General features: G+C 46.5%; 1 protein-coding gene across 5 annotated transcripts in view; it reads right to left on the bottom strand.

Annotated features, from left to right (window-relative positions):
* Window positions 1–13,318, bottom strand: part of Spata13 (spermatogenesis associated 13) — a 120,405-nt gene extending 107,087 nt beyond the window's left edge. For all 5 annotated transcript variants that reach the window (XM_048341635.1, XM_048341638.1, XM_048341636.1 and 2 more), the window contains exon 1: window positions 13,104–13,318. The gene's annotated coding sequence lies outside the window, so the exon portion shown is untranslated. The remainder of the gene's footprint in view (window positions 1–13,103) is intronic.
* Window positions 13,319–13,750: the final 432 nt, after the last annotated feature.

Genomic DNA, 13,750 nt, shown 5'->3' with positions numbered 1-13,750 from the left:
GCAAGCTCTTTGTATGAGGAAATCAGATTAGAAATAAGGATTAGAAAAGGCAGGAAGACTTCTTAGTTCTTCCTCTCAGATGACCTCAACATCAGAAAAAAAGTGCCCAGCATGCTCCTGGCCTAAGTATTTTCTCCAGGCAGGGCCCAAAGAGAAACTACAGGCAGGGCAGCCTACAGGAGAGGAGAGAAGTTCTGCAAACACAAGATTCTATCCGAGGAGGAAAAGTCTAGAAAAGGTCTCCTTCCTCCCTTCTGATCCATGAGAGAAGGTAAGCTCCAGAGGGAAGGCAAAGCTGAGGACCATTAGTGCTATGGACGGACCCTGGGAGCACACAATCAACACCAGCACCTCCTCTGAGCAGCTCGGCAGCATCTGCACCAGGGGTCCAGGGAACAAAGGACTACACATGTATGTTAATGGCTCCAGAGATGATGAATATCACCTGTGACATCCTAACAAGGTAGGTTAGTGTTAAGTATAGTCTGTAACGTTTGGAAACAACGAAATGGCCAGGTGCCAGCAGCTCACTCCTGTAATCTTAGTAACTCAGGAGGCTGAGATCTAAGGATTGTGATTTGAAGCCAGCCAGGGCAGGAAAGTCTATGACATTCTCATCTCCAGCTAACAGCTGAAAGTGGAGCTATGGCTCAAGTGGTATAGTATTAACCTTGAGCAAAAGAGCTCATGGGTGGTACCCACACCCTGAGTTCAAGCCCTGGGACTAGCAAAGAAAACAACAAATTATCCTGATACAAAATACCCAAAATCCTTGTCATTATGCAATACTGTACAAACCTATCCAAATGAACAATTAGGATTCAAACTGATTCCAAGTGTCTAGAAGTCAAACTTTTTTGTGGGGGAGGGGGAGGTAGGCAGGAGAGTCAGTGATGGGACATGAACTCAGGGCCTGGGCGCTGTCCCTGAGCTTTTTTTTTTTTTTTTTTTTTTTACTCAAGGCTACCACTTTGAGCCACAGCTCTACTTTTGGTTTTCTAGTGGTTAACTAGAGATAAAGAATCTCACAGACTTTCCTGCCCAGGGTATTTGAACCATTGTCCTCGGATCTCAGCCTGAGTAACTAGGATTATAGGTGTGAGCCATTAGCAACTGGCTTGAAGTCAAACTTCTTACCTTATTTTTTTTTTTACCCTGCCCTGTTTTGCTGTGAAAAAGTAGCATGTTCAAACATTGCTCCATTGTGCCAATACTAGGACTTGAACTCACGGCCTCATGCTCTGGCTTACCTTTTTCACTCAAGGCTATCACTCTACCACTTGAAGTCAATCTCCTTTTCTGGCTTTTTATTCATACATTGGAGATAACAGTCTACAGATCTGTCCTCCTAGGCTGCCTTTGAACCATGATCTTCAGATCTCAGCCTCCTGAGTAACTCCCACTATCCTTATTCAGAGTCCTGCTGCTAAATTGGGATGTCCAAGAAGCTGAGACTAGCCTACAGGGGAGCTGGGTACAGCTGGCACCTTGTTAGCACCTTTGTTCAGCCAGAGCACATCATTGTGGTTCCATTACATACCGGCACACGCACACACACAACAGCAAACCAAGGCCAAGCCGGGGACCAGGACATCCCAGAGGGAAGAGCCAGCTGCAGGCATTTCCAGGGAAGTGTCAGAACCCACAGTTCCACAGAATGGCCCAAGGACAAATGGCCTCAACCCGGTAGAATCAAGAAGGCTCTTCAATAAGTTGAGTCAAGCAGTCCACACTGAGGATTTCAGATTTATTTTATATGAGACAAAAAAAAAAAAAAAAAGCCAGAGCCAAGCATTGGTGGCTCACGCCTGTAACCCTAGTTACTCAGGAAGCTGACATCTGAGGGTTGCAGTTCAAAGCAAGCCTAGACAGGAAAATCTCCAAGGCTCTTATCTCCAACCGACCACCAAAAAAACACAGAAGTGGAGCTGTAGCTCAATCAGTGGAGTAGTAGCCTTGAGAAAACAACAACTCAGGAACACTATCTAGGCCCTGAATTCAAGCCCCAGGACTGGCATATACACACAAACACAAACACACACAGAGCTGGGTACCATTGTCTTACACCTGTAATCTGGGCTACTCAGGAGGCTGAGATCTGAGAAATGCAGTTCAAAGCAAGCCCAGGCAGGAAAGTCCATGAAATTCTTATCTCCAATAAACTACTGTTAAAAACAAAACAAAACAAAAAAAGCCAAAAGTAAAGCTTGACTCAAGTTGTAAAATGCTAGCCTTGAACAAAAAAGCTCAGGGAAAACACTTGGGCACTGAGGACTGGCAAAAGAAAAAAAGGCCTGACAGAACATTTTAAAGAATATTGTGTTTCATTTTTCCTAGCATCTTTTCGATTACTTAATTCTCTAGTTTTTTAAATTATAATTTAATTTTTCTCATGGATATATTTTTTTTGAATGTAGATAAATCTGGAGATATGAATATATCCTCTTCCTTCCTCTTTTTTCTTGTTTCAAATAAGAGCTGCAGGGATGTTATTTCAGAAGGATCCGTGGAACGTTGAAGCAAGGGCTGATCCTTTGAAGCCCTGTATTTCTAAACCCTATTCAGCCCATGGGTTCGGCCACTGATAATGGCTGAGACGGCACAATGGAAGCTAGTCTTTACCATAATACTGAGCAGCCTGTGTGCTGGCTATACAAAAGTTTCCCTCGCTGAAGGATTCTTGCTTCGTAATTGGGCAACAGAACAAACAGAGTGAATCAGTTCTTTCCACTTGCAATACACATTTAAATGTATCAGGGCCCTGACAGTACACATCCGTTATTTGCAAGCCTGTATGACCTTGCACAGCAAAATAAAGACAAGACATAATCTAACTTTCTCCACACAGAAAACAAAAAAATCATAACCTGGACAATAATTCATTTATTTTGTTCTCTTTTATGTAATTAATTTTACCATACTGCCAGGACTGACTCCACACCAGAATAAATTAGAAACTCACAAAACAGACCACAGGCTGTCTTCTGAGCCTGTGGACTTACTCCATCGTAAGAGACTTGGGTAAACTTGGTTTTAATAACTTGTCAGGATATTTCAGGATAATTGTTGCATGGAGTTTAACTTAATTAATCTCAGCAGGGTTCAGAGAAGGCCCAAGAAGTCAACATGAAAAATGTCCTTCAGATGTCCCATTATTAAAAGTTAAATAATTGTGTCACCACAATGGCAGATATTGGGAAAGCTGCCACTATAAATCAACACCCACAAGAAAGAGCATGGGAGCTAGGCACTGTTTGCTCACACCTGTAATTCTAGGTTTTCAAGAGGCTGAGATCTGAGGATCCTGGTTCAAAGCAATCCTGGTCAGGAAAAGACTTCAAGACTCTTATCTCCAATTAACAGCAAAAAGCTGGAAGTTGAGCTGTGGCTTAAGTGGTAGAATACCAACCAGTCTTGATTGAAAAAGCCAAGCAATGCAGGCCACAAGTGGCTCACTCCTATAGTCCTAGCTACTCGGGAGATGGTGATCTCCAATTAGCTACCAAAAAACCCAGAAGTGGAGCTGTATCCCCCACATGCACATAAGAAAACTTCAGTACTGCTCAATCATTAAGCACTTGCGTAGCATACACAAGGCTCTGGTTTCAATCCCCAGCGCCACAAATATATCACTGAAAGAGAAAAAAATTATACTGTTCTTTTTTGTCAGTCATGAAACTTGAACTCAGGGCCTGGGCACTGTTCCTGAGTTTTTTTGCTCAAGGTTAGCTCTCTACCACTTTGAGCCACAGAGCCACTTCTAGTTTTCTGGTGGTTAATTGGAGATAAGAGTCTCACAGACTTTCCTACCCAGGCTGGCTTCAAACTGCCATTCTCGGATCTCAGCCTCCTGAGTAGCAACTACAGGCATGAGCCACTGGCGCCTAGTCTTATGCTGTTCTTTCTACTGCTAAAAGAGATAAAATGGCTGAGGGTTTATTTGCTGACTGAATAAAACAATGAATAAAGGTGGAATAAGAATATGTGACATGGGCTGGGAATGTGTCTTAGTGGTAGAGTGCTTGCCTAGCATGAATGAAGCCCTGGGTTCGATTCCTTAGTACCACATAAACAGAAAAGGCCAGAAGTGGTGCTGTGGCTCAAGTGGTAGAGTGCTATCCTTGGGCACAGAGAGACTCAGGGATAGTGCCCAGGCCCTCAGTTCAAGCCCCAGGAATGGTATAAAAAGAATATAATGAAGGATAACATTTGCCAAAGGATTTTATTCTTCCAATAATGCCTAGGAACAGATAATTGATCATATAATGACACTTAGATCCTAGAACATAGATCAGTTGTCAAAGAGAAAAATCAGACTAGCAATGGATTGTGTGTATTCAGATTGTGTGTGTAAACTGGGCACCAGTGATTATGCCTATAATCCTCCTGTAATCCTAGCTACTCAAGAGGCTGAGATCTGAAGATCATTGTTCAAAGCCAGCTCCAGCAGAAAAGTCTGTGATACTTTTACCTCTGATTAATCAATCACCAAAAGCTTGAGCTGTGGCTCAAGTAGTAAAGCGCTAGTCTTGAGTGAAAAGACTAAAGGACAGTGCCCTGAGTTCAAGCTCCAATACTGGCACCAAAAAAGAAAAATTTTTTTAATGAAGGACATTAGTAAGGGTGGGAGGGAGGAAGCAAAGAAAAGAAGGAAGAAAGGAGGGGAGGAAGGAAAGGGAGAAGAGGAAGGGAGGGAGGAAAGGAGGGAGGGAGGGAGGAGGGGGAGGGAAGAGAGGAAAAGGAAAGAAGGGAAGGAAGGAAGGAAGGAAGGAAGGAAGGAAGGAAGGAAGGGAGGGAGGGAGGGAGGGAGGGAGGGAGGGAGGGAGGGAGGAAGGAAGGAAGGAAGGAAGGAAGGAAGGAAGGAAGGAAGGAAGGAAGGAAGGAAGGAAGGAAGGAAAAGAACCTAGCACTTGATACAAATGGTCCATCAGAGAAGGCACAGAATTCAATGGCACTTAGATTCCCTGCCATGTGCTTTCCAAATCCCTGCTCACTAAGGACTCATGGGAGGAAGCCATAGCACTGGTGCTGTTTTACTTTCCAGCTCTCAGAAAACAACAGAGTACCCCAGAGGATCTGCAAACAGACCCCTTTTTTTTTTTTCAAATTTTTATTATCAAACTGATGTACAGAGAGGTTACAGTTTCATACGTTAGGCATTGGATACATTTCTTGTACTGTTAAACAGACCCTTCTTTACTAAGCACAAGAATTTTATAAGCTGAATTGGCACCACCTATACACCACAGCCTCCAATCACAAATCAGTGCCTAGGCCATTCCCAAAACCACTCAGTTTTAGATGTGGGGAGGGAGAAGTCAACATTTTAAAGACCTCCAGACCAGGCAATCCTTGAATGCAGCAAAGCTCTTCCTTTGTAATGGTTTCAAAGTAGGCATAACACCAAATGTGGAACTGAAACCCAAAAGTGATGGGAGAGAGGTAAAGAAAATGGTGCTGGTTATGGTCATACCCTTATGAACGAGCTTTCAGAGAGACAACTGTCCTTTCCATCTCCTAGCACAGCCCTCGTCCCTTGTGCCCTTCTCACCTGCCTCATGAGGACTCAGCAAGAAGGCCCTTACCTGACACCAAACATCTGTGTTTTCATGTTGGGCTTCCTAGCCTGCACAACTGATAAGCATTTCTTTTCATAAAAGACCCAGCCTAAGGCTGGGTTGTTACAGCAACCTGGACCTCAACAGGTTAGCACTATCTATGGTTACCATCTATGCAAACTAAGGTAAAGAGAGGTTAAGGACCTTCAGAAGCTGGGCACAGGTGACTCATGCCAGTCTTCGCTACTGGAGGCTGAGATCTGAAGATTGCAGTTCAAAGCCAGCTCAGGCAGGAAAGTCCATGAGTCTTATCTCTAATTAATCACCAGAAAACTAGAAGTGGCACAGTGGCTCAAAGTGGTAGAGCACTAGCTTTGAGCAGTAGAGCTCAGGGACAGTGTCCAGGCCCAGAGTTCAAGCCTCATTATCAACAACAATAAAACAACCTTCACGAGGTCACATAGCTGAGATATTCTGGTACCACATAACTGAAAAAACATGGCATTCAAGGTGTGACAAGAATGGGTTCAGCAAGAAATAGAGGAGGGGCATAGAACACATACATGAACTGCAGACAGCTGTTGGCTTGAGAAAAAACAATCAGGACTCAACCGGGTGGTTCATTGCCCAGGTATTCATGTAGCCGTATTCATGCAGAATGGCTCGTAGTAGAATGTTGAGCTAGCATTCAGTCCTGAGAGCTGAACTCAGGACCTCACATTTCCTAAAGTCTCTACCACTTGAGCCACACCTCCAGATCTGTTGCTTTTAGTTCTTTGGGTTTTTTTTTTTTTTTTTTGGCCAGTCCTAGGCCTTGGACTCAGGGCCTGAGCACTGTCCCTGGCTTCTTTTTGCTCAAGGCTAGCACTCTGCCACTTGAGCCACAGCGCCACTTCTGGCCGTTTTCTGTATATGTGGTGCTAGGGAATTGAACCCAGGGCCTCATGTATAAGAGGCAAGCACTCTTGTCACTAGGCCATATCCCAGCCCTGCTTTTAGTTTTGTTGTTGTTTCAGTCAGGAACTCCAGTTCTGCCTGGTCTCCAAGTAGCTGGGATTATAGACATGTGCCACCACACTATCCCATCCCAATTTTTAAATGGCTGCTGCTTAGGGCTTCCTGAATGGCACTTCCCCCTAGATCAAGCTGCTCTCAGATGCCACGTACTTGAAAATCATAAGGAAAGCTAGTTGAAATTTAGACCTCTGGGATGCACCCCCAGGAATTCTAACTAAGTGGATTTAAGAAAGCCTTAGAATTTGCTTTCCTAACAAATTCCCAAATGTTGATGCTAGAATCAATCAAAATGCACAGCTAGGGGCTGCAGCACCATGGAGCTGTCTCCAAACTAAGTCCCCATGGAGGTGGTCTCTGGTGTCACCAAACTAAGTCCCTCTCCTTGCCTCTCCTTGTAATGCTGGGAAGCTAGGATGCTTGCCTCTATCAGCTCCTCCCCCAGGAAGCCTTGCTGGGCCTTTGAACACTCATGTGTGCCCCAACCAACCCCTGTACCACCATACTTGCCATGTTGTTCACAACTTAGTGTTCTGCACACTCACTTGGCCTGCCAAGAAACGTCTTTTCATGAATTTGAAAAAAAAAAAAAAAAAACAGAAGTGGAGCTGTGGCTCAAGTGATGGAGCACCAGCCTTGGGTGAAAAGCTTAAGGGACACTGCTCTGGTTCTGACCTCAAACCACAGTACCAATGCAAACAAATAAAATTATAATAATAATAAAAGTATAATAACAATAAAAGTCTATGTATAAGCTGTCTAGAACTCAAGGCTTCTTTATCCTCCTCTGTCTGTCACATAGAGCAGGCTCCAAACCAGTGCTTGACTTCAGAAACTTATAATGTAACTGAGTTGTCACTTCAACACCCAAGAATAACAGATTGATTAGTGTTACAATTACATAGTACACTATTTTTTCTGAAAAAGTCTACAATCCAATGTCCAGTCAGCAACAGTGGAAACACACATGACTGTGGGCCTCCAGCTTTACTGCCTGACAATCAAAGCTTGGGCTGGTCCTGCCCTTGCACCTCCTCCAGATGTGAGCAGAAGAAGTTCCCTTTTCCCCTTTGCTGCTGCATAGCTTTCGGGAAGGGGGAAGGGGTGACTAGAAGGAGCTGAGAAAGGAGAGGGTAGGGCCCTTACTGGTCCCAGGAAAGACCCACTGGAGACCTTTCAGATTGCTCCTTATCAAACCATGCTAATCTGGACACTTCAGACCTGAATCTTAGTCTTCTCTGGGATATCTTGCCAGTCTCAGGAAACATGGAAACACCTTATTACTGGGGGCTCAAGGGTAAGGCTGCATTAGGTGAATAGAGTCCTTTTGGGGTTCACCAATCCTATGGCTAAACCCAGAGGCTGAGGTGGATGGAGTCTGAGGCAGACTCATGGTTCTTGAAATAAGCAATGTCTCTGGACCCTCCTCTTTCCCACAAAGGCACTTGAGTGGTTCCACGCTGGGGAGTATTTTCTGATCAGGAAATCGGGTCCCTTTAGGGTTCTGGTTAGATGAGATGACAGTCTTCTAGGACACTGGCATATGATGACATTAGGCTGGGTCATTTCCTGGGTCTACCAAGGTAGATATCTTGACCCCTTTGATTGCCAAACATATAAAGAACAGGCACCAGTCTCTGAATTCTACAGGCACAGCTCCCCTAGGGATCTCCCAATGCAGAGAATACTGCCTATTCCCCAGAGAGAGCCAGAAATGGACCTGGAACAAACTCCTCCATGCCCTCAGGCTCGCTGGCCCTGCTCCTGTCGCTTAGAATGTATCTCCAGCTCAGCCAGCAGGAACTATTTACCTGACATCTAAGGTAGCGTTCAAGAATCAGAGAGTCACACAGAATATGTCACACAGATACACATAAGGGTGACCATAACAATCCTAAGCCAGGCAACTCTGGACTCAAGCCTTAATCTGCTTGCTGCTGTTGCTGCTGCTGGGGATTCTGGCACAGCATATTCCCTGGATCTGTTTAGGGAGCGATGAAATGCATCATGGAGGTCCTCCTTTGAACCACAAAGCAGACACTCACAGATGTTTCCTCCTTCTCCCAAGGAGTCCACAGTCATCTGCCACATGCTAGCCACTTAAGAGAACTGTGACATTCTGACACATCACACACCTCAAGGCAGCAAAGTTTGGTTTTTGTTGCCATTGTTTTGTTTGTTTTGCTGGTCCTGGGGCTTAAACTCTAGGCCTGAGCTCTATCCCTGAGCTTTTCCTTTTTTTGGTGGGTCATGAGGCTTGAACTAAGAGCCTGGGACTGCTCAGAAAAAGCCTGAAGTGGAGCCATGTCTCAAGTGGTAGAGGTCTAGCCTTGAGCAAAAAGCTAGGGACAGCCTGGTGCTCACACCTGTAATCCTAGCTACTAGCAGACAAATCATAGCAGACAAATTCATCCTAAAGATTCTTATCTCCAATTACCCTCCAAGAAGCTGCAAGTGGAGCTGTGGCTTAAGTGGTGAAGTGCCAGCCTTGTGTGAAAATGCCAATGGAGATCATGAAGTGCTGAGCTCAAACACTACTACTTGCACGCACACACACACACACACACACACACACACACACACACTGATCTGAACAGAGCTGGGCATCATGGTAAAGCAGAACAGTCCAGGATCCTGAAGGTGCCAGGCATAAGTGTACAGGGCTGAGAGAGAACCCAGAGAAAAGCATGGCACAGGCCAACACAGAAACAGCAGCTACTTTGTCTCTCCCTCTTCCTGCCCTCCCCCTCACTGTTGTCTCATTTTGTGATTCAGAGATGAAGAAATTCACACACAGATCCATACAAGTGTATTATTCCCAGCATGGGAAAAGGCAATTAAAATATTCCAGTTACTGATTGTCAAATTCCCACCTACTATCTAATTTGCCTCCAAAAAGCCATGTAGCTTAGGTGTTCCTTCTGTTTTGAAAATTACAGTACCTTCTAAAACATCTGAATTTATGTCTATGATGTTATGAAAATAACTATGCTGTTACATATTTCCAAAACAAACATTTTTTCTAAATGCTTAGCTTTCAGACAAAAAAGAAAAGAAAGGAAACTAGGTGACACACACGTAAACCCTAGCTACTCAGGAGGCAGAGCTCTGAGGATTGTCGTTTGAAGCCAGCCCAGGCAGGAAAGTCGTAAGACTCTTATCTCCAATAAAATATTCAGAAAAAGCTCTTCAAATAGTAGCATGCTAGCCTTGAGAAAAAGCTCAGGAACAGTGCCAGGCCCTGAGTTCAAGATTTAGGACTGGCACAAGGTTGCAGGGGAAGGGGGGAGAAAGAAAAGAAAAAGGTTTTCACTTTCATAAACAAGTAAACAGGTCAACCCACCAAACTGTAGGCCTGGGTATTAAGCCTAAGTATTAAGTCAGGGACAAGTTGTGCAAAAATCTGGGTCCAGGGGTCACCTCTACCATTATGCTGTTGCCCCTTGGACTAGTCCAATCATTCAGGCCATGGTTTCCTAGTACCTTCCAGCTCTCCTATAACTATATCATTTTACCTGCACTTCGGGATCTCTGAAAGTAGAAATATTTGCTTCCAACCCTCCGAAAGGGAAGACTAACAAGAAATATCTGATCAAGGCTTTCAGATTACATGAGAGGCGCACTGGTGACTCACGCCTACAACCCTAAGCTACTCAGAAGGCTGGTATCTGAGGGAGAATCACAGTTCAAAGCAAGCCAGAACAGGAAAGTTCTAAGACTCTTATCTCCAAATGACCACTGATAAGCCAAAAGTGGAGGTATGGCTCAAGTAGCAGAGCACCAGCCTTGAGCAGAAAAGTTAAAAAAAAAAAAAAAAAAAACACTGCCCAGGCCCTGAGTTTCAAACTTTGGGAACAGCACAAAAAATAAATTAATTAATTAAATGAAATAAAAAAATGAAAAGTAAAAAAGGATTACATAATGAAACAGAACAAAAAGATTCATGCAATCATATAGCTCTCAGATCCCAATGTATACACGATTAAAATGAAACTGAACTCTTTACAACACACAAAAGGAGGCAGTTGGCAACTGCCTTTTTTATAACACTTTTTTGCCGGCTGCTGTGATGGAAAGGGAAAGCAGGCTAAAGACATGAATATAGAGTCCACACTGTCACCAGGCTTTCTGAAGGATACAAGGCATTCCGATTTCCTCACAGCCATAGAAACATATGCCCTCAACTCATGTACATAAGAAACTAAACAAAACATGTCAAACGATGACCTCATTTCCAAAGCTGAAGGCCAGGCCTGCCTGAGTTCAACAGGATGCACTGCATGAAATTTCTGTGCCCAATGAGAAGAGGGTTTCTACCACAACCACTTGACTTTCTCTGAGCATCCTTTTCCTTATCTATAAATTGAAACAGTTATAGGAGTATGAGGGAACTGGTATTCCCTTACTAGTGTACATTATTGCCTACAAGTTGCTTGGGACAGTACAAAGCATACACTAAGTGCTCAATAAATACTGCTGTGGTCCTATTCACACTGAACTGAATACCATTCAAAGACTGCATATCTGACTCGATCTTAGAATACAACAGTGGCAGATGGGATGGTCCTGAAATATTGGGCTTTTCTACAGAATGCAACTGCCAAGCCAGGCATGGGGGCCTCCTGCCTATAATCCTAGCTATTCAGAAGTCTGAGATTTGAGGATCACAGCTCCAAGCCAGCCCAGGCAGGAAAACCATGATTATCTACAACCACCAGAAGTGGAGGTGTGGCTCAAGTGGTAGAAAACCAGCGTTGAGTGAAAAAGGATAGGTTCTGAGTTCAAGCCCCAGTACTGGCAGTCTTCCTCCTAACACTTCCAGGCATTCTGGAATAAAGCTATCTGCAAGGTACTGGAAGGAAGGGGTGCTGACTGGAAAGAAGGAAAAGGAGCCTGAGGATGCACAGGCACTGTAAACCCACAACAGAAGGACCTAAGATCTGATGTGCTTGGGGGGGGGGGGGGGGTTGCAAGCTGAGACTAGGGCAAGCACTAGTTGGGGAGAAGCAGATAAAAAGGCTGGGGGGAGGGGGGACATGCACAAAGATATAAGTGAAGGAAGGAGATCTACATCTAGGAGAGCAGGATGAAGAGAAGATGACAAATTTGGGGCCCAAGGGAGAAGATGAAAATTAGAATACTGGAGAAGAAACAGCCCCATAAAGCTCTAGAAAGTGGGGGAGGGGCAGGGAAGGACTGGCAGCCCTTGGTGAGGTGCATAATTAAGAGGCACCCAGAGAACAATGGAGGGGAAGTTGGAAAGAGGGGCGGGAAGGGGACAGAACGTGAGAGAGTACATTTGTTAAGGAAGGTATAAAATGAAAATAGGAGGGGAGAGCAAAATCAAAACGAAAATGGGAGTGAATTTTCTGTGCCTCTCAGCAGGTGGAATACCAAAAAAGAAAAAGAAAGAGACAGAGAGAGGAGAGAGAGAAAGAGAAAGAGAGAGAGAGGAGGAGGAAGGAAGGATGGAAGGAAGGAAGGAAGGAAGGAAGGAAGGAAGGAAGGAAGGAAGGAATTGGGAAATCCTGTGGACTGAATAGAGAATATAAAATTAAAATTAAATTAGGCGACAGAAAACAAGGTGAAGATGCCCAGAAAACCGTGCGGGGTCAGGGGTTTATCTATATGATTGTGAATGTTGAGAAACAACGAACCTACAGAATTCTGCTTGCTTGCTTTGGAGTGTTATTTTATTTTTATTGTACTTTTTCGCTTGGAGCAGGCATTCGCTCGGGCTCTGAAACTGCACAGTCCGCTGAGTGGCCGGCCAGCACAGGTCACCTGAGTTCCCTGATCGCTGGCAAACACCGGTTGGCTTCCATTCTACCTTTCCAGGGCTCACAGACCATTTCCCCACATCCTGAGCAGAAATGGATCCAAGCCAACTCTGCCCAACTCCCCTGCCTCCAGTCCCGTGACGATCGACACTGGGTCCCTGAAGAATCTTCCTTCCCAGACTGAGCCGTGGATTTTCTAGGACCAGCGCTCCAAGCTCCGGGAGCCCCTCGCGGTGCCCTGGATGCACTCACAGGTCACGCCGCCGGAGCAGAGGAGAAGCGAAGGGGACACCGGCCCCCAGCGGCTCCCCCCAGCTTCACCCCTGAGCTCCTGGCACAACTCCTGGGCAGGCGGGGCCCGAGTGCAAGGGAGCCACGGGGTCGGGTTTCAGGGTCAAAATCCTTCTTGGACAGGTCCTGTTGGAAGCCGCCTTGAGCCAGACCGCCACGGGAGCGCACGGCCAGGGGACAGCGCTGCCCGGCCAGCCCGGAGGCGCCCAGCAATTTACTGGCCAGCCAGGGCGCATTCGCCGAGGCCCAACAGGTGAGCAGCCCGGGCAAGATCCACAAACCCCAGGGAAGACTTAGGATCAGGACACCCCAAGTGAAGGAGGACATCCATCAGGGCTCACGATCGCGCCCCTGCCTCCTCCCCGCACACCGCGAGCGCCCTTCCGAACAACTTGCGCCCGCGCCGACCGGGCAGAGCCGCCTGCCCCCGCCCCCACGCCGCCCTTCAGTGCAGTCTCACCTCGCCAGGTCCCCATTCGAATGAGGCTCCAAAGCTAGCGTCCCTGCAACCCTAAAGGGGCCGCTCCTAGGGCAGGTGGAGCCCCGAGAGCTGGTCGGATTCGGTGGTGCCGCCGAGTTCTGTGGTTGCCGCCTCAGGACTGGCCATCCTCAGGGCGGCCCGGGAAAGAAAGCGCGGCGCCGGCTCTCCACCGCGCGCGCGGCCGCCGGCTACCCGAAGCCACGCCCCCAGGCCTGCTACCTCCTCCTCAGGCCACGCCCCCTATAGGCTCCTGAGGCCACGCCCCTTGAGCCAATTTCCCCCCCTCCCTCCCGTAGGCCACTCCCTTCAAAGTGGCTCACCTCGGACCACGCCCGCCAAACAGCTCACCTCAGGCCACGCCCTTCCCAGTGGAAGAACGCTTGTAGCCACGCCTCTAGCTTGCTGGCCGCGCCCCTATCTTACTTTCCCTCACAAGCCCCCTCCCGCACCTCACTCCCGCCCCGAATTACTTAGGAGCCCTTACTCCAGGCCACACCTCCGCCCGCCAATTCCTCGAAAGCCACGCCCCCCTCCGCACAACATAACACCCCCCCCCCCACACACACACACACGCGCGCTTTTCCCACCACCACCTTGACATCCATTCTGACAACTACAAGCGCTCC

This window comes from Perognathus longimembris, chromosome 3 (genome assembly GCF_023159225.1).
Source record: "Perognathus longimembris pacificus isolate PPM17 chromosome 3, ASM2315922v1, whole genome shotgun sequence".
NCBI classification, from domain to species: Eukaryota; Metazoa; Chordata; class Mammalia; order Rodentia; family Heteromyidae; genus Perognathus; species Perognathus longimembris.
Note: the sequence above shows the minus strand (reverse complement) of the source record. Positions and strands in the feature narration are given on the sequence as shown.